This window comes from Lycorma delicatula, chromosome 2 (genome assembly GCF_047948215.1).
Source record: "Lycorma delicatula isolate Av1 chromosome 2, ASM4794821v1, whole genome shotgun sequence".
Lineage (NCBI taxonomy): Eukaryota > Metazoa > Arthropoda > Insecta > Hemiptera > Fulgoridae > Lycorma > Lycorma delicatula.
The window spans coordinates 173,859,878-173,882,149 of record NC_134456.1 but is presented as its reverse complement, the minus strand read 5'-3'; the positions used below and the strand labels follow the sequence as shown (position 1 = coordinate 173,882,149).

Sequence of the window (22,272 nt, the reverse complement as noted above, 5' to 3'; positions counted from 1 at the left end):
AAGTGTACAAATTATGTGTACATTATCACGTGTAAAGGGTGGGGGAGGGGTTGGAGGTTACATTTTAAATTCTATACAGATGTTTCAAAACATTTATGTTTTGGGATCGTGGATAATTAAAAATATTTATTTTTATTTCATTTGTGTGTATTTTTATATATCAATTTTTTTCCTTGTCAAACTAAAATTAGTTTGGTCTACATCCTTAATTATAGACAATACTATAATGACAATCCCGTATACGTATATTTTACTACAGAATATTGCAGCATTTAAGACCAACAATGCCTGGTTTCTTGGCTACTTAATTTAGCGAATTGAAACTTGATAATTATCATTTTTTTGATACATAGCCTAATAGGGTATGCTTAAAATTTTATTAATACTGAATTAGTCATCGCTAATAATAACAATAAAAAATTGTAGCTTATTGGTCATAAGCATTAAAAACAATTCCCCATTAATTATTATTAACCACAGGCATTTCTTAATTGTGTTTCATTGTTAGCGTTCAATAGGGCTGCTGCTAATTTCGTTTATCCGATGTTTTAGTGTTTTTGTTTGTTTTTAGTGGCTCTAATACTTTTTTAACCTTTAATCTTTGAATAAAATATGTCTTATTCAACGGAATATCGAATTATTTTAGTTGATCTTTATCTTACCAGTAAGCCGTTTAAGTTAATTCAAGAGGAGATAAGGAAAATTAGCTTCAGGTTCCCTGCCGGAGTCAGCAATACAAAATTTAGTAAAAAATGTCGTTCAACGAGATTTTTTACTGTTAAAAATTACGAGTCGTCTTTAAAAATTTAAAGAAGCAAAAAAGGCGTTCTGTTCATACCTCAGATGCCGTTGCAGACATTTCTCTTTGAGTTAAACGGAAACCCAATAAGTTGAGTCGCATTTAAACGCTGCAAACAGGTATTTTTCTAAAATTTTATTAAAGATTACTACAAAAGGATCAAGATAATATTACCTGACAAATATTTTGTGAATGGTTTCTGGGTAGCATTGAGCAAAGAGTATTGAATTTTTTTCTTTTACTCTTCTGATGAAGCATAGTTTTATTTAACGAAAGGTAATTTCGCAAAATACACTGCACTGGCCTACAGAAAATCCCGATTAACTTTGATTGTTACTATTCGTGATGCGAAGATTGATATTTGGTGTGCGTTATCGGGAATACAAATCATTGGACCGATATTCTTTGAAAACATCGCGAATACTGATGTGTACTTACGTATCCTTAATGAATTTATGCTCCAACTGACTCTTGATAAACTACTGTACCGTAATTTTTTAACATAAGGTCAGTTTGGCTGACATAGAGGCAAATTAAAGCCCGCATATATCATATTTTTACAAAAAACAGGTCCGTTTGTCATTTATAGCCCCCTCATTTCTCAGATTTAACACCTTGACATTTTTATTTTGTGGTTCGTTGAAAGGGAATGTTTACAAAAACACCCAAGTAATTTCGAGGCGTTAATTATTTCTATTTCCACTATAATATCAAAAGAACTTAGGAAGGTGTTTCTTAACAAAGTATGTTGTGCAAAAATATGCTTCAATCCTGAGGGAGGACATTCCAAACACCATCTTTGTTTCATATCTGCTCAAATTTATCATAATCCAGAAAGTTAATAAAATTATAAAAAAAAACAACTAATTATGGATATTTTACGTTGTAAAAGAATATAAATAAAATATTTTTGATAAAAAAATTACGAAAATAATAATGATAATATTGAAATAGTTTTAATCATTTAACCGTTTCAAAATGTTTAAAAATTGAATCCCTGCTGACAGCAGTGCAATTTAACCGTTCACGATAGTAAAAATAAAATTGATCTTCGCTTGCTGAAGACGCATTCTCTCATGAATGAAGACTTTCGAAAGTTCGATAACAAAGATTCGAAAGTTAGAGAGGAATTTTGTTTCTTGCTTCTCTTGAAAGTCGGTAAAATGATCTGAAATTTGATACCAACCGGTTTAGGCATTGGTAAGGTTGTATTTCAGAAGATATTGGCAGTGTGGGAGATCGTTTGGATCTATAAATAATCTAAAAGGATTATGACTGAGGCTTTTCATAGTTTTATCTTACTGAGCGGTGACAGTGTTATATATTTTTACTCTTTTACCTTTCCTGAATATGAAATTATAATGCACTGTTTCTCTTAGAACATGGTACATTGATTAGTTGTTTAAGATTTTATGTCCAATCTTTGTTACGATTGTGAATGTATGCAAAGCATCTAAGGTACAGAAATACTACTCATACTTGCTTTCTATGGGAATAATGATGTTTGGAACAAAATTCTATCCCCCGTTGGGAACAAAATGAAGTTGCCACTTCTAGGATTGCCCTCGCCTTTATTTCGGTTAGTCTAAGTTAATATTTTTCGCAGAAGTAAAAAAGGGATTATTTTCTTTCCCTTGAAACTATTAAAACCCTGTAACTTTTTAGTAATTTTTCAACAAAAATTACTAACTCAGCTTTAACCACTTCATTACGACACCTAACAGATAATACATAATATCCGTCCCATGACGTTCTGTATGTAGACCTAGTAGGCTACTTCCTCAGATTCAGAAATGAGGAAACCGTGATATAAGCTAAAAAAAATTGGTAGATGGTTAGAAAAAAGATGTATATTTCAAATAAACAACAGACCATGATAAAAGACTTTGCCCAGATGATAAGAACCTCTTCTGAAACTCTCCGAGAATTCGGGGAATTTTTTTCTAGGATAGGAGAATCAATAATGGTACATTATTGGAATAAAATTACTTTTCACTTAGGGATCCGAAAAAGGTACTCAGGCTTCTTATATAAACACCTCACTTATCTCCAGAAGTTTGTGAAACGTTATCCAATCGAAATAATAAAAATCTTTCTAATAATCATTTTACTGGAGGATTAGTGTCAGGTGTAAGTAATTGGGCATTATATTAAAAATTCATTCCAGTTTGTTCATGATTTGAGCTGATTAAGTAGGTCTTCATCACTAAATAGTATTAACGCTTTTTTATAAGCCCAATTAACCGTATTAAACCATCAATGGATAATAATAATTTGTGTATCTTTCAAACGTTTACGTTCAGTCCTTTTTTTCATTTTATGCTTATTTAGACTTTTTTAGTCATTGAAAACATGCTTATTTTTCACTTTTGTAAGTATTTTATAAATTAATTTTTGTACTTAGTTGTTTGATGTAAGCTATCTATTCGAGTTGGGAAAGAGGGTTGTATGGTTGTTGTAAACAATTAATACAAAATAGAGGAAGAGAGGACGGGAGAGAGATGAGTGTGCATGATTTCACGATACGCTGTGTCACTTCCCTACTCTTTTTATCAACTCTGGTATAAAGGGTTTTTTCAGAGTAAATTTGTTTGCTAATTTCATTTGGAATTCTGATAACTACACAAAAACCAATCAAAATTCCATTTTTCTTTGTTTATTATTATTATACTTTATTTTTAAATAAAAACTCTCATTTTGATCATTCTACCTTAATACCTATTCATAAAACCAAATTCCTGCAACCATTCTTCACTTTAAAATAAAAAAAATAAAACACAAAAAAAAAATAAACGGATTATCGTTCGATGCAGTGCACATTTTCCAATAAAATGGAAGTTCATTAAAAAAGTTGCTAACTCTGCAGTGCGGTGTGTCCCACTCTCATTGCGTTCATTCAAAGTGTACTCTTGAAAATTAAAACGTACCGTTCTGTTCAGTGGCAGTACTTCAGCTCCAGTACTGTTAATATAATTTATATGCTGATTGGCTTTAATATAACCTATAATAAATTAATTCATACCGACAGTCATCATGTGCGTTATGTTGCTATACGTGTGTCTATATATATATATATATATATATATATATATATATTAACTTTTATGTTGTTCCTAAAATTTAATTAAAATACGAGTATGTATGATCTCTATTATAATCACATTCAATCTGTGATATCATAATAACCATCTAATAAAATTAATTAAGATATAGATAAAATAATATAAAAAATTAAGTATTTTTATTTAGTTTAAGTGAATATCATTTACAAAAAAAGTTGACATGTTGTGGACTTTCTCGACCTTTGGACTGAGTTTAAAATTTAATCCTTCAAATTAGGCTCCATCTTACTGCATAAAGTCTCCCAATACCTTTCTTTTTCAGGTATTTCTGTTCATATTTTTTTTTTTTTAATTTATTTCTTGCAAGCACTCAACATTTACCTTGCTGTAAATGTTATGAGTGCTTCCACATTTTTTCAATTCTTTCTTCCTTTGTGAAGAGAATCGTTGGATCACTGTCTCCTACTTTTATCAGTTTGTTTTCCTAACATTCATTTTCATACCTGTTACGTCCTATTCCTATGTTATATTTTGTTATATCTATTATCTTGTACTTCAGCTCTAAAAAAAATCATTTGCGAACCTTATATAATCTTTGTTCCTTCCTCCTACGCAGATCACTTCATCTTCTCTACTGAATGTTTGATTATATCTTTAGCTCATATATTAAACAAAGATGAGCATGGGTCTTGTTACCTTGATTGTTCCTATTACTCCTATTTTGTACAATCTTTATTTCTACAGCTATTGTGTTATTCAGGAACAATTTATTAATTTATGTATTCGTCTAATCTAGACTTAGGCATTTTAATATTTCCATTAGCTAATCCATTATGAAGAAAGTTTATTTATAAGTAATTATCATTACTTATAAAATTTTATTTTTTTATTTTCTTAAATGAAAATAAATAGAATTGTTTTATAATTCTTTAAAATAATGAAAAGTAAGAAACATGATTACAAATTTAATTCTGTGCTAAGATATTCTTCAATAAGTATGATAAGTGGTAATTAAACAAATGAACAGAGTATTTAAAAGTAATTTTAATAAAGTATTAATAAAAATAAATAAAAATCTAAATATTTTTTTAAAACTGTTCCCACCTTGACAATAAAAAAAATAATTTAGAAAAAAAAATTTCACAACTCAATAATTTGAAACAGTAAAAAGTTACTAAACTTCAAATACTTATGGGTAAGAGATTTTTGCATAAATGGAAATAATTTTTCAACGGTGTACATTTTTAAAAAATGATATTCAAATGAAATTTTCTAAACTTAAGTCACGTGATGAGAAAGATTATTATAAATTTTAAGCTTTTTTTTTAGATGTACCTCAATCTCCTTATTCTTTAATATCAATTTTTAAATATTTCATAAAAACTGCCGAACAATACGTAAGTTATCATAAAAGGTTTATAAGCTTAAACAATTCTTGACGTATAAAGCCTTCACGTAGAAAAGTATACACATAATATAAAGTATAAGAAGTACACATAAAGTATAAAAAAATGTATACATGCGGAATTTTATACCTAATACTTTAACATTTTATACGAGGGCCTTAAAACATCGATAAATACAAAAACGTCGAGGATTGTAATTTTTTAAGAGGTAGTTAAGAAAGACAAATCGAATTTTTTATAGTTCCGTATACTATTTTTCATGATATCTTGTGGTATTTTATTCATTTAAAATTTTGATGTTAAAGAAGTTTAGCTCATTATTTCATATTTTAAATAATTTTCTCACCTATTTAATGCTTTAAGGAGGGCTGATTATCTTTCCGTATCTGGATACGCGTGCCTCTACAGTTTCCTTTACTACAGTGATTAAAACTCTGAAATTGACAATATTTTAATATTTTTAAATCTTTTAGGATTTTAAACTTGTACCTGCTTTTCACTTTTAATGGGAGCCCGCTTTACTTTTTCTTGATTATTTATAGTTTACGTAAGTATTCTTTATTGTTAATTTATTCTAAATTAAATTCATTTTACATTCTACTTTTTTCGGTAGTTTATTTTGTGTCTTACTGTATTATTAGAGTAATGGATTTTGACACCCATCTTAGTTTGATTCGTTATTCCGTTTCTGAAGTCCGTTTACTGTATATTATTGTTATTTACGTTTGTATGCCGCTAGATGAAAAATTTCTTCTGTATTCATTTACGGCTGTTTTTTTCTCCAGAGAATTAGTTTATGATTTTATAAATTATTTTATAGTGTCGTGATAAATCGTGGTTTTGGATAATTATAATTTTCTTGGGATCAGCTGCTCCCCACAAAACAATAAAATGCAGAGGGAAGATATAACTGAATAAAACATCTCATCTCATTATCGTTAAACTTAGAATTAATACATATAGCCAATTATCTCTTGTCTGTTTTTCGGAAAACACGTGATTAATTATGAACTGGTCTCATGAGAAACATGCAAATTTAAGTTCATATTGACACTGATTAAATTCAACTTACAGAACATACGCTATAAAAATCGTAATTAAGTTTCCTGGGATTACAACATTTTATTGGATATCCCACTCCATAAAATAATATTAAATACTAACATACTTTATTTAAATATATGAAAAATATCGTTCTTTGTGCAATATTCTGACTCTGAAGCATTTTCTTTACCGCAGAAAGGGACATATTTGTTTATTGTTTTATGCTTTCTATTCTCATAGTCTTTCTTACGATTCCGTTCATGGCTGTAATGTACATAAAACATTTACAAGTGGCACCGGTCAGAATGATTTTTCTGAATATAATGATGTACAATATACAGCCATTCGTTGTAGCGAAAAGAGAGATTTCATTTGGAGGACTTAATATCTCTTGCATTTTGAATAGCTTGGAATCTGATATGCAACATAGTATTCAACTTGGAGAAGAAAGCAGCAGGAAAAAACTTTAGCCTTACTATGCCTGGGAATGCTGTAACATTCCTAAATGACTTTTATCATAACTATAACTGTTAGCTTACGGCGTTCAACGTACAAAGAAATATCCTTTAACATAGATAATAGATAAAATTACTTCAATTTTTTATATTTCTAAAATTTTGCTGGCTAAAATAATATGTTTAATTTAATACTTTAGTCATTAGTGTATTTGCATCTTTTTTTTAATGGTAGTTTAATTTATGACTTTGTGACCACTCGCCTAACACTACATTAGTGGAATTCGAAGAAACGAGGTGTTGGTTGTTGCCGGCAGTTTTAAAGCTAAATCGCCGGAATTGGCAGGGCAAAGAAGGAATTGTAGTGGCTTTATACTTGGAGAGATTTCTAATACGCTGGGACTTGCCTGCTTAAAGAACGATGCGTACACCTTCGAGAGAGGAGACCATGGATGGTGAATAGATCTCACCTTGGTCTCCGAAAACCGTCTGGACATCTTCAAGGACTGTACAAAACTGCAGCAGGTGAATCTCTCTGATCACAGATTGATTTCCTTTGAGGCTGATTTAGCCATAAGACTTGAGCCATACCAGATGCGACTGGTTTCAAAAACGGGATGTCTGCGCTTCTCACGAAGAATCGTTGAGAAGCTGTGTCGTATAGAATCTCTCGCGTAGTTCAGTGGAGATCGAGGAGCTAAGAGCAGTAAGTTGGGCCGCCAGAAGACAGTGGCAGAGATCCGGAACCAGAAGCTCCATTCCTCCTTAACCATACCAAACAGCTCCAGAGACCGTTACGATGTGGTCAGAAGAGAATACAAGAAAGCTGTTCTTACGGCAAAGAGGAACAGTTGCTATGTCGGTCCGTTGATGAGAATCCCTGGAAGCATAGATTTAGAGTGGGTACGGGACCAGTTGGTAGGAGACTTGCTGCCCTTACAGAAGACAGAAGGAACGTAGACAGGCATTTTCACGTACGGTTCAAGTCATTCATCTCATCTTCTGAAGCAATGCCTAACGGTAGACCCGGAGGTTAGTCAAAAAAAAAAGAAAAAGAAAACTACGAGGATGTCGTACGTGAGGAGATTGTTGCAGACAACATCCCAGTATTCACTCTTAGGGAACTGGTGGAGGCTAAGGGCAGGATGAAACTTCATAAATGTCCGGGTCCAGATCTTGTTCCTACCGAGATTGTCCGAATTCTGGCTGACATGGCACCGTCCGAGCTTCTGGCAGTTTATAACAATACTTAAAAAAATGATTTTATACCGTCTGCATGGAGAAGGACTAGGCTCGTCCTGATTAGGAAGACTGCTACGGGTGATGTCGTTCCATTTAAGACCATTTAACATGGTCAACGACTTCACCAAGTTGTTGGAAAGGTTGATATCTGGACAATTGCTGGTGGCAATTGAGAGAATGGACGGACTACATGAAAGCCAGTATGGGTTCAGGATCGGTAGATCTACTGTTGATGTTGCCAGCAGACTAATGAGTTTGGTCGATGAGGCGGCCCGCGGGATTTGGAGGACGCGTCAGATTCGTGAAGACTTATGAAGATCCGGGTAATGAAGAAGTGCGTCGTGGGACCGATGGACCCGAGGTTGAGGTCAGCCTGACAACCGTCGTCTGTCTGCATAATCGCGGGTAGATCTCGGTAATGATATTCCTGGGACACCAGACCCCCCCCCCCCGTGCGGGTCATGAGGGGCACCATGAGTACCCAGCTCTTTTATGTTTAATACATTTACTGATCTTGTCTTCTGCTGCAGGTTTCCTGAGCATGACAAACACGAAGACGCCTGAAGAGGAAACACACGTTCAGGAGTACGCGCATGCTTTTCTTAGGTGAATCCGGCTCCCGGACGTGATAGATAAAGTGAGAGGTTTTTTGGTATGTTCAATCCCCACACGCCGGCCAGCGGTGTCAAACATTATCCGCATCAGTTTTGCGCACCGGTTGCCAGTAGTGGCACTGTGCTTTACTGGCTTGTTTAAGTCGAAATTTTTGCTCCACTTCGTCCAAAAAAGCCTACCCTATACAGTCAGTTTATGGTAAAGAAATCAAATGTCATTTTTAGATTTGAATATAACCTAAATATCGAGGGTTTAAATCTATCGCATCACGGAATTTTTAACAAAACCATTAATGATCATTTGACTGAAAATTGAATTAAATTAAGATTTAAATATTGAGATATACGGTTATGATTCTGAGTGAGAGTGTATGTGTTTGTTTTATGTATATATATATATATATATATATATATGTCTGTTTATCTATACGTATCAGTAGCGGTCTAACAAAATAATCATAAGTTTTGTGTAGTCGTTTGTATGTTAGAATGACTTAATGATCTATTATGGTTTAAAGAAAAAATCCTACGACAGGATGTGCTCTCAGGTACAGATGACAACGAGTTATTGAGTTAACGAGCTACATTTCGAAGAAGATGGACTACGGAGTTCTCTTTAGTTTATCAATACATCTGATATACAATAAAAACATTGAAAAATTAAAAAAAAGAGATATTTTATACAATCCGTAACTCGTAAAACATTTTGTTACAAGTTTTTTAATGTTTAAAAAAATTAATTTTTGAAATAAATATTTTAAATGTTTTGTTAAATTTTCCAGTTGAACCTTTTAAAGGCGAAAAAAATTTGAAAACTTATCAGATTAAATATTATGACTTAAAATGCAATACCAAATGTAGGATTGAATTTTTCAATTAGAATTCGGATACAATTTATTTGAAGAAAAAATATTTTATGTCAAAAATTTTAAAATAAATTTTGTATTAAGATGTTGAAACTACTTGTAATCCTGAAATTATTTGTATTTTGAAGACAGTTGAAAATCGTTTACTTATTCAAGAGGTAGCTAATATAAATTCTATAAATGTTATTGTATGTATAATTCTTTTACGTGTAACATTTTGTTTTGTTACTTAAATTTAATATGTAATAAAAAAAAACTATTTTGTTATTTCAGGATTGTATTCGCTATTCTGTACTGCAATAAATAAGTTTAGTATACAAATGGAGTATTGCAGTTGGCTGCAAATACGAGAACAAGTTGTGAGTGAGATGTTGGTGTTTTTACCCTTTCTGTAACTCTGAAGAGTAACATTACAACATTATAGTAACGAGATTCAACGGTCTGTATACAGGAACAGTAACGGAACAGAGCCACAGAAGCGAAGTAAGGTAATGACTTTATTTTGTTTTTGTTTTTTCCTACCAGTTGTAGGGCTAAATAAGTTTTTTGTAACCAGGATAGATATTTTGGAGGGTGGTTGAGGGATGGGTTTTTAGTTTTTGGCAAGAGTTATTTAAAAGATAACTATATATATATATACACACACACACACACACCCCGAACTGGAAAACATTTGGCCTTCAAAATAATATTAGATATCAATGTTTCTTTACATTACATCAAATCATACTTATTAAACGGCTTCTTGATAAAAGAATTGATCCAATTTAACTTCGAGTAAAGAGAAAAATCTCTGTACAAATAAAAACCATGTTGTATTCACTTCAGTACTTTTATTATACTTCGTAATAGACTATAAAATCTTTTCTTATTTGAAGAAAAAATTGATTGTCGTTTTGAAAAAGTAGCATATATTAAAAGCACGTTTATTGAACGTGATTATAATAAGTATTATTTTTTAACAATTTTATTAGAAGAAGTATGAAATGAATTGTAAAACTTGATAGATTATCAAAAATTATTAAAGCAAATTATTAGAGATAAAAAAAAGAAGCCAAACATAATATTGTAAAGAATTATGTCCGAAGTAAACAATATTACAGAAGCTTTTCTCTGTTACGAAAATTTTTATCGATCTGTAGATCAATTTTTCTCTTTTATTTTCTATTTTATGTGCAGTTTTTCTTATTTATCCACAGATTGCACTTCTTAACTTCTTCAATTTTTATTTATTATCTTTATTTTAATTTTGCTTCTGTTATAGAGTAAAATGATTAGGCTTTCTTCGTTTTTGTGTTATCAGAGTATTACTTCCTCACGTAATTTATAATAATATGTTTTTAAAAATATTTTGACTATGTTGTCCAGGTGTTTTCTACAGAGTGTTTGTTAAGTCAGTCCTTATTTCCAATTGCATGCTAAGCGGTATGTATGTAAATTTAACATGTATTTGGTCATGAAAGCTAAAGGAAACTTATTAGAATTGCAGATAATCATCCTTAAAATTCAAAATAAGTACCAGCATTTTCAATACACTTCTGTAAACGTTTTGGTACATTATCCACGACTTTTCTTAAGAAATTGTAGGGTACTGGATTCAAAACATTGTGGATTTTTTCCTCAAGTTCATCAAGACTTCTTGGACGAGTCTTGCAAACTTATTGTTTGACCCAAACTCACAAGAAAAAGTCACAAAGTATCAGGTCAGGGCTTCTAGCAGGCTACTCTGTTGGTCCAAGATGGCCTATACATCTTCTGGTACTGAATGTTCAGCCAGTCGCTAACAACAAGAGCAATATGTAAAGATGCACCGACCTGCATAAATTTGAGCTCTGCAGTGGTTATCGCAACGAGTATGACAAGGAACACAAAGTTTATAAGTGTATCGAAGTAGCGTTCCCTGTTCATTGCGCTCTGTAAAAGATAAGTACACATCACATTGGTTGATGTCATTCCACACTACACTGTTACTTCTGGACGAGACTACATTTTTTTAAATTTGAAACTGGATCAGCATTGCTGTAATAATAACTGTTATGCCTATTAATAAAATCACCCACATGGAAAATTGCATCAGTCCATAAAATATTATCGAACAGATTAGAACAATCATCCTTCCTAAAATGATTTCTGAAAATTCCATATGGTGGTCGCATACATACACTCCTCGAAAAGAAGTCGCTGGACATTATGAGGCTTGCAGAGATGGAACTTCAAATCTTTATTTATAACGTATGAATATTATAGCCTGTTATCCCGCATTATCTTCAAGCTTGACAGATGAACTCTGTAAGCTTCTTTCAAACATAGCTTGGGTAACATTATCTTCAAACCGTAAAGATGGTTGACCAAAACGTGACAAATGCAATACAGAACCTTTTTTCATTAATTTACGGTGGCAGGTTTTAATGGTTTTTAAGTGGAGTGTTTAAGTATTCTCAGCTTTCCACCAACGCTGGACTTGGAACTACCTATTTGCATAATTCCTACTGTGCTGCAAATTTTACTTTCTTCTTTTACTAAAAACCTGAGGCATTTCCAGTTACCTGAAACATAAATGATAAGAAATAAGCTTGCTTTCTGTTTGATAGTTACCCTTAAAATAACGTTCCAACATATGTCAATATCTTAAGAATAGGTATCAGACACTCTATATAAATATATATTAGCTTCCTATGTAGGCGATGTAGTATGATTTTAACTAGATTTAAAATCTGAATGCAATTCAAGCGTATTCAGGTTTAGTTCTACTCGTACCTAAATAATACGTACCTTGTTAGGTAAAGAAAAGTTATATATTCAATTATTTACTTAATTGCTATCTTCGTAATTATCGTTATCATAGTCTATAAGAATCAGTTGATAAAAATTATATCTGGTGTTATTTAGGTTTGATCCAGTTATTACCTAAGGAAAAGAGCTGGCTTTATATTGCATGATTTTTTTCACCGTATCAATGTTTTTCTTTTATTGAGTATAATGATTACCAAAATTAGCATCAAAATTTTCAAATTTCAAATAAAAAGATTTTTGATTTTGGTTTCTCCCTACTCTGTCAAAAACTTCTTTATAAAGAAGTGATTCTACAAAAAAAAATAAATCTGAAAAAAATTATTTAAAAATATTAAAGAAATAATGTATAAGTTTTGTGATAAAAAACGAAAAAAAATTCTTCTTATTTCGGGTCCGGATATATTAGAAGCGAAAACTATTCAAATTTTAATTATCCTTAAATTGACAAAGAAAAATAATTTTTTTTAATAATAAAAATTAAGAGTTAGAGCCAAAAAAACAGAATATTTATATATTACAGGTTGGGAATAAATTAAAAAAAGAAAAATTCTAATAATATTCTTATAAAGTTTTTCTCTAAATCTAACACTTCCATAATAAAGGCCAAAACAAGACGGTAAAAACTTTCAAAAAACTTTTCTACGTTTAAGATCTCGTTTATAGTTTTGGAAAATTGTAGACGTTGTTTGACAGCTTTATATATGATTTATAAAATACCAACAAAAGTTTAAAAAAATATTAAAACCGAAGAAAAAAGTAAGAAACATATATTTCAGTTTTAAGAGGTGGGGGAGGATTCTTTAAAAATTTTATTTTTTGTAAATTATTTTTGTATGCAATGTGGGTAACAAATTCGCCAAAGTTTTTGCTAAAGTGTCTGAAGAAAATCGAAATTAGTTTTATCGCGATATTCACCTACCCCCAGAACGATTTTGGAAAAAAATTGAATATGATTTGAAGAAAATCGTTCGGTTAATCCTGAGATATAAGACCAAAAGAGTGCAACACATTTGTTCATTCACACGTACATATCTGCGCAGTCACATACAAATATATATATTTTTTTTGTCTAGATCAACCATTTGGACCCTAAAAAGTAAAGATTTAAAAAAAATCGGTATTCCATTTTTAACATGATTTTCATACTTTCCCATACAACATAGCTGTTATAGCTGTATTCTTTGGGAATGTAAAAAGTTAGATGAATATAAAGGATTACAAAAAAAAAACTTATGTAAGTTACTTGTCAGTTATTGCGTCAAAAATTAAATAAAGAATTAATTAAAACCAGAAAAATTTGCATTGATAAAAACGGTCGTTAACATTTAACATATTTCCTTAGTTTTTTTTTTTGTTGTTGAAACGTGTTTTAACAAAATTTTTAAATCAATTCAATCCTTCAAAAGTAGAGCAGTTGTTTTGGTGTTTTTATTAATAATAATCATATAACAAATAAATACGAGTATTAAAAAAACGTTAAAAACAGCATTGTAGAACACGAAATTAAAAACCAAGTAGGACAATAAAAACTGAGCTGAAAAGCCAGCCTTTTTTCATATAACCAGTTTTTTGTAACAAATGAATAGTTGTTGACTATTCGACGAAATGAACCAGACACTTCTGAAATTGGCATAACCATTCTCAAGAACAACACACATTCCGCGCCAGGCTTACTAGGGAAAGGATTTTCTTGTTGCTTTGTTCTCTGAGCCAAATATACTGTCGCATGTCAGAGAATACAAAGGTCATCTGTGTGCATATCTATTCAATCCTATAAGCATCAGCCTCACTCTTTTCTTTGTAGCTTTCTGTTCTTCATAATTCTCCAATTATTATTATTATTATTATTACAATAAAAAGCACATTTTCCTTTAAAGAAATTGCTTCTGATGAAAGGAACTTTGACAGAATTTTCTTGTATCTGTTTTAAAACGTTACTCCGGTATAAGCAAGACTGGGTCAAATAATGTAAAGCAATAAATTAAAGTATATCTTTCTACGAGAGTCAATTCGTTATATAAACAGTCTTTGATATAAAATTGCAATCTGTGCTTTTTGCGGTCATTTTAATTTTAGGTTCTTACGTACTAAAGTGAGCACTGTATCCAAAATAAAGCTTTAGGGTTTAGGTGCGGACGTATTTTGTTATTAATGAGAAGTTAAGAGAATTGCATCATGCAGCTTTGCTGTAGGTTAACTACACTTAATTATTAAAAAGACTTAATGAACATTTGACAGGACATGAAAATTTAAATTCAAATTACACTAATTACATTTCAAAAGAGAATCATATTTATACGACTGTTTCAAAGATAGTCAACTCACTCACACAGTTTCTGCACTCTAGTATAGCAAAATAATACAATAAATCTAATATGTACTGTATATTTAACTAATTTTCAAAATAACGGGCCCTGATATTTTAATTTCACATACACACACACATTTTTTATTTTTATTTATTAAAAACATTTTTTTATCTATCATGATGATCATGACGTTAACATTTATTTTACCCTTTGAAAATAAATGTTAACGTAACAGGTAATAATAATAATTGTGCAGCCAAAGACAAATAAAAATACAAAATTATTTTCTGATATGTTAATTATTTTTAATGTACGTAGGTACCATTATCGCCTAAAATATGTTTTAGGCGAATAAATATTAAATACAAGTCACTTCTGGTATTGGCATGGTTGTTCTAAAGAAACCAAGCATATCATGCCAGATTTACTAAGGGTTGTAAGTAGTGAAGAAGTTTTCCATAGTCTTCTTCATCCGGTGAAACATCACATCGACTTGCCAAGCCCACCGAAATTCAATGTTCCGTGATGCTTTAACTCTGTTCATCACAATAACAGCATATAACTCTACATTAAAGGATTTTTTTGTCTGTATTCAACAGGGGATTTGATATATAATTTAAAAATCTTTCACGACATAAAAGTTTCGTTAAAATTATTACTAGATACTGAAAAATATAGATTTGTAATCCTGTAATCTGTTATTGTAAAGGCAAAATCTCTTTTTAAAGTATAGTTTTCTTTTAGTATTTTATTAATTGGAAAGATTATCTCCACACTGCATTATGTTATTACACTGGAGTTGTGCTTTGATTTCATTTATAGGTTAGGTATAATAGAGTATAACACGGCTCATGAAAATTTTTCAGGCTTAATGACGTTCAGAAATATTATAGTATAAAATGCAGGAGCGGAAGTACTGTGCCACCGAACTTGTGCTCTTGTGAAGAGGATCTTGTATAATCACAGTAATTAAGAATAATTAGTGCAGCCCGAGTTGATAACGCTGCGTAATTTCCAGCTAAGCTCGCTCTAATTCTATAAGCCGTCCGGGAGGCTCTTAATTACACAGCGAACCAGTGCAATCATTAATTAATATTTTACTGTAATCTATGCCGCGCACAGTTTTAATTTTATCCCACTATTTTCTTTCTGTTATCATCTACTATATTGTTGCCAGGTGCTGTAAGAAGTTTTAAATTCTGCTCTATTTCACTTTTTCTATTTCCTGTTTTTCCACCGTAACTTCTTTTCATCCTGTTCACTATCTGTTTTTACTTCCTCTTTTTTTCTTGTCTGTTTAAAAGGGGGAAAAATTCTATTTATTCATCTGCCACTAATCTTTCATCAGATTCTCTACTTTTTGTTACAAAATTAACAAAAAATACTACTTATCATAAAATCGAGCTTGTTTGAGCGATTACTTGGAACAATTTATTTTTATATTTTATTTTTTGAAGTAATTAAGGTTTTGTTCGAAAATCTTTTCCATTATATGAAGATCGACTCACGTTCATTTGATCTGCTATTCCTAAACAGCGATTTTTTCTTCTTTTTGATCATGCATTTCGTTTAGATTATTTTCAATATAATCTTTCCGTTCCCTCCAACTAACAACTTTAACTTTAATTTCCAATATATATTATGGAAAATTTTCATTCCTTTATCTGTCATTGTCATAATTCACTGCATCACATAAGCATGAAGCTTGTGCGTGGGATATATGTAAATGGAATTATGTAGCATATTAAAAATGTCATACTTGATCGGGGTTTGAACCCGGGACCTCCGGATGAAAGGCCGAGACGCTACCATTCACGCCACGGAGATCGGCTTTTTAATCATAACTTCTTCTTTTCATGTACAACAACATAAAAATCCTCTTTCTTGTCCTTCCTCATTTTCTTTCTGTGTTTCCTTCAGTAATTCTTCTTTGAATGCAATCCATTTTCAACTCGTGCGCAATCCATGACATTTTCTTTTGTTGTCTCGTATCTTTCATCACATACCTTTTTTCCCCAATCTCTTTAACATTCTTTTAATTTATAGCACTCATTAAATTTTTTGTCATATCACATTTCATAATTTTCAAGATATTTCTTTTCCTTCTTCTTAACGGTCTACTTATCTCCTCTATAAATTACCACATCCAAACGAAACAACAGCAACGTTGATTAAAAAAAAAAAATACTGACTAAATGAAGCGACCTTTTTTTTGGAAGTATTATTTTTTTATCACGTTAATTGCAGAAGTAAGGTAAATTGAAAAACGCCTTCTTTCTGTTCAGTTAAATCAGTTTTTAAACATTTTAAATTGTTTTTCTGTACGTGTGAAAATATGTACGGTTTCGTGTCTCGTGTTCGATTAACTTCATATTTGTAATAATTCATTATATAATTTCAGCCATATTACCGTCCTCCTTGAATAAAGATGTATTATAATATCTTACGTGCTAAAATTTAAGATGCATTACAACATTTTATATGCTAAAATGTAAGATGTTTTACCGAAATCGTAATAATAAATATAAAATTAAAAAATGATTGAATAATATTGAGTAAGATAAGTAGTCGGTTAAAATTCAATCGAAAGATATTTACGATAGTTTTATCCGTCGTGTGACTTCACTAATTGGTATATTGGTACGACGCGTTTTAGATGATCTGCATCATTACAACATTTACATATTCTAATTCCAATGAGTTTATATATTAAAATATTAAAAAAATAATAATATATATTAGAAAATTATTCTGGTAATTTATTATTTGAAAAGATCTAAAAGAAGAGCATAATTACTAATATAAGTTATTATATCTAAATATTTTTTTCTAAATCCTGACTTTTTTGAAATATTATTTTTAAGTAATCTGCGTTTAAGTCAATGACCAAACTGCGTTTAGGTATTACCCGAAAGTCGGAGAAAATATTTAGATAAGATTCTAAAATTAATTGGTTTTTTAACAAAAAAAAATTGAACAACATTTTTTCCAGTTAAACAAGCATTTACATTGAATCTGAAGTCAAAAATAGATGTGTTTGAATATATGTAAAATATAATAACAAAAAAAGGTTGTGGAAGAAATGGATTCTAGAATATTACTATGCTAAGCTTTCCAAAGAATAACGTTCCGTGTCTCATTTTACTAGGTAAAATGTTAGGAGTGAAGTCATTTTCGTTGCCTTTATGATCTAGCCGAATTACTGTTTTATATTAGCATCTTAGGCTATAGAAATTTATCTAAGACACATGCTATGGCGTCTCTTAAAGCCACTTAAGTAAAGGATCTTGTTTAAATTAGTTTGGTGTTTAATGAAGATAATTTATTTCCATCATTTACTTTTTTATTGAATTTATTACAAACTTTTATTAGTAACGCTTGTACTTCAAAAGATTATTAACTGTCACGGACATAAAATAGACTAGGAAAGATAGCGTTAGCGACAAATTAATTAAACACTTTCTGCGGTAAGCAATTCATTACATACTCAGAGCTGTTTCCGTTCTTCATGGAAACTGCGTGGTATTTAATTAATGTATACTTTAATTCACAGACAATTATGTTGTTTGTCTCGATCTACTCTCTCGAAGTTTAGGCTACCAAAGACGTCCAGGGGAGAAAGAAGAGGTCTGCGGATCCAAAACGTGGAAATTTTTGAAAATTTTTAATGAAAAATCTTTGTTGGGAATAAATTTAAATAAAAATAATTTTATTTATTTTATTGGACGCCACCTTCTGAAAATCTTTATTCACTGTTTTTGTGACAATTTATTATAATTAATTTTTAGTAATCATTTTTATTATTATTTTTTATTTTGTATGATTATTTTTCTTTTTTTATTTATGTACCGTGAGAGTTTAAAAAAAGAATTAAATATATACTGGAAAGTTTGATCAGTTACTTATAAGTTTAACTGACCATCTTGTTTATGTACTTAAACTACAATGACGTTAACTTTATGATGTTGAACTTTATACTTAGCTTTTAATTGTTAACTTTGCAATCTAGTAGCCTAACTTACGTACAGAAGCTGTAAATATCCATTAATTATTAAATAATTAATAAACAACAGAACAAAAATTCTTATACTTTAATGTTAAATATTTAATTTATGAGTGCAAATAACATTAAATTTTCTTCAACTGGATTTTTTTTTGCATCTAAATAGAAAGTTTTTATTCCAGAACGTATTAGTATTATTAATTTTGTAGTCTAAAACAGGTTGCAATTAAGACTTTTATTATTTATGGAATTTTTAAGTTTTTTTTTTACAAAGTTATTCTTCTTATGTTCTTTAATTCTTTACAATAGTTTATTCTGAGAACTTTTCTTTTGTTGTTACATTGCCTGTTTTTGTTTAAGAATTTTATTTACTTTGTTGCTACGAATACCAAAAAATCAATCTACATTAATTTTTGTTGCTTTTGGTTTCTACAACACTTTCGTTTTAAAACTGATGCATTGTTTTAGCATCGGTTTAGCAATTATTAATTTCCTACATCAAACCCATTAAAATGTTCTGTTACTTTGCTTTTGTAAACTATTCTTGCATTTTAAGTATTTCTTTAAATGTATATAATTTAATATAAGTAGAGTTTTGCTCAACTTACTGTTGTTATTGAAGTGAATTGTAAATATTCCTAGAAATTTATATTTCCGTTTTGAAATATTAATAACTGACATTTAAAATTTTCATAAAATATTTTCTAGATGTTTTGCAACAGAAATGAAAAAAACTCAGCTTCATCTTTCGAAAGAAGTATTGTAAACTGTATTTAAAATTTTTCCTTAAAAATTTATTCCACGAAATTAATTTTAAAACTTTCATTCGTTATGTATGTGGATCCTTTAAAATGTCTAATATCCTCTATTCCCTCAATTTGAAAAAAAATTCATGTTTTACCTTATTCAGGTAGATTTTATAGTAAAAATTAACGGAATAAAAATAAATATAAGTAAAATTCGATGAAAAAATTCTTACGTATTTTCATATTTAATTGAAAATCTGTGAATTTATTTTGTTAATATATTTTCTTAATTCTCCTGAATCTAGAATCAGTATGAATAATTTTTTTAAAATGTTTCATGCGTAAATTTTTTTACTCCATTATCGAGTTAGCAGGAAGGTATAAACACACAGCTGTTGATTTACAGCTTTGTTTTTTATATAGAAATATTTTGAGCCGGTGGTAGCGTAACGTTTCTTAAGGGATAGCTAGGTGATTCCCTAGAGGACATTTTATAAAAATACTGAATTTTATTTTGGCATTCCTTTTATTATAATCTGAAAACCGTTCTTTTAGTAAAATACTTCAAGAGAGAAGAATTAAAGCAAATAAAGTTTGAAATGGTATTCAACTCGAGAGGGATTCAAAAAGTGTTATGTCTCGCTGAGAACAAGTGTTGCTGTGATACATCTCAGAAACCGTCTTACCAGATCTAACGTCATTTTATTTCTTAAGAATAAAAGAGAGTTCAAATTTCTATGAGTGCCATACAGTTCTTACAGTGAAGCAAATGATAGAACATTGTATATCGTATACAGACTTAAGAAAAAAACTGGTCGTGAGAAAAAAATCTAGAAAAGGGAAATAATCTTAGAAAAATTAAGAAAAAGTGGTAGAGGTCTTAATTAACTTCTAATTAAATAACTGTTTGGTAGAGCGCGTGTGATCTTTTCATATATATTTATTTTAGCTTTCGAGGGTTTTGTATTTTTGCTGAAGTGAACATATAATAAGTTTTGTATTATTAACTTGCATATTAAATTTTATATAAGCTTTAGTTTAATTTTGTGGTAATACTTAACCTAGTAGTGATTTATTGTAACGTTAAATTTTAATTTGTAATTTTTCTTTTAATTGTTATTGTGCCGTTGTAATTTTGTGCTATACAAGGCGCACCCCACATTATTTAGACCACGTTGCTCTTGACTTTTATTTTGACTTAATTTTATGTTAACTTGAATGAATAGTGGTGAATAAATCGCTAATTTAGTGTTTATAGCACTAGAATGAATGGGGTTTATATAATGATTATATTGTGTGAGTTAGGATTATATCCTTAGATAAAATTTATACAATGGCCTCAGCAGTCGTTAAAACTTTTTATCCTTTTTTTGGAATTTTTAATAAGAGTTCCTTTTAGGTAATAGATAAGAACTAGTTACGAAACGGACGCCCTATTTCAACCTGTATATTATAGATTTGTGCGTGTGTATGTGCGCGCATATATATATATATATATATAATAAAATATATAAAACAGAGATATAAAATACAATTATTATTTATATAAAATAGATTATGTAAATGAACTTTAATTATTTTGTACACTGAGCTTCTGTTTGGAAGGTAAATAGCGTTGAAGTGTTATAACTGTATCGGTTTTAAAAGTCATTCAAGATTTTTGTTTGTTAAGTTACAGCTTATTATATGAGAAGAGCTATTGAATGTGTAATTTTCAGATAAGTAGCGCACAACTATTAACCTTTTGCTATTTTATTGCCTACTTGATACACCATGTAGGTGAGTTGTAGGTCGAGTTGTATAAGCTTTAAAGACCCTCTCTTTTGAGCCATATTAAATATTTAATATAGCACAGTCCTGAAAAGTTGTCATTTCACTAATGAAAACATCATTAAAATGATTTTCGGGTATAATAAATCCTTAATAATACTCTTATATTCATTCTACTGATATTTTAGTTTAAGAATTCATGTGAATTAAGATCATAAGTTTAATTTACTGGACGCCACCTCCCACAAATTAAAAAATAATAACATATAGCTTCTTTTTTTTAAAAATTTAGTCTGAGAAGGATAACGTGTTTGCGATGTATGATTGTTTACTTGCGCCCCTGTAACTCAAGAATAACCACACCGTTCTTGCATAAGGTAGATACTTGCATATCGTTTTATTACATGAGTAATTTTTTATGTACGACGCTCTAAATAATAGGAAAGGTAGAATACATTTCTCCAATCAGAAATATTTATAAGGAAGGGTGTAAGTAAGTATGTAAGCAAACAAGTAGTTATTGTGTTTCCATAAAATATCTAGCTAGCTGTAAAACTTAAAAAAAAAAAAACATTTATTACAAGTAGTTTTGAGGATATTAGAAGGAAATTAATAAAGATTCATTAAAAAACTTAAATTAATGAATAAATTACATTAATAGGTAAAACGGAATTATGAACACAGTTTAATGAAATAAATACAAAAGTGAATTTGGTATTTTTTATACATCCAGTTTTAAAAATTGTCAAATTTAAAATGGATTTAAAGATTATAGTAAAAAATTAAGAACAATAAATAAAAAAACTGGAACTGAAAAAAAGCAAAACAATTACGTTATAAATATTTTCTTTATTTTTTATTTTTTGTTGTTGTTAGACTAGTAGGTTTTTGTAATTATTGCTTTTCCTGACGCCCATATTCTAAAGGGAATGTGTATGGAAATTTATAAAGTCTGAAAAATGCAGTGTCTAAAAATGCTGTGAAAAAATGCAATGAAATTCAAACCTGAGACCTACATATGAAAGACAACAAAAACAAACTACCATCTGTTACGGATATCGGTGCAGAAATTAAATTTATTAATTTACTTTTGGTATACATTTCAAGATAAAAAATTTTGGAATTTTCGTAAGTAAGTTAGCAGATTCTTTATCTATGAAGAC

General features: G+C 30.0%; 1 long non-coding RNA gene across 1 annotated transcript in view; it reads left to right on the top strand.

Annotated features, from left to right (window-relative positions):
- Positions 1–22,272, top strand: part of LOC142320322 (uncharacterized) — a 178,109-nt gene that overhangs the window by 48,222 nt on the left and 107,615 nt on the right. The window contains exon 2 of the long non-coding RNA XR_012755347.1: positions 9,762–9,976. This is a non-coding gene — a long non-coding RNA (uncharacterized LOC142320322). The remainder of the gene's footprint in view (positions 1–9,761; positions 9,977–22,272) is intronic.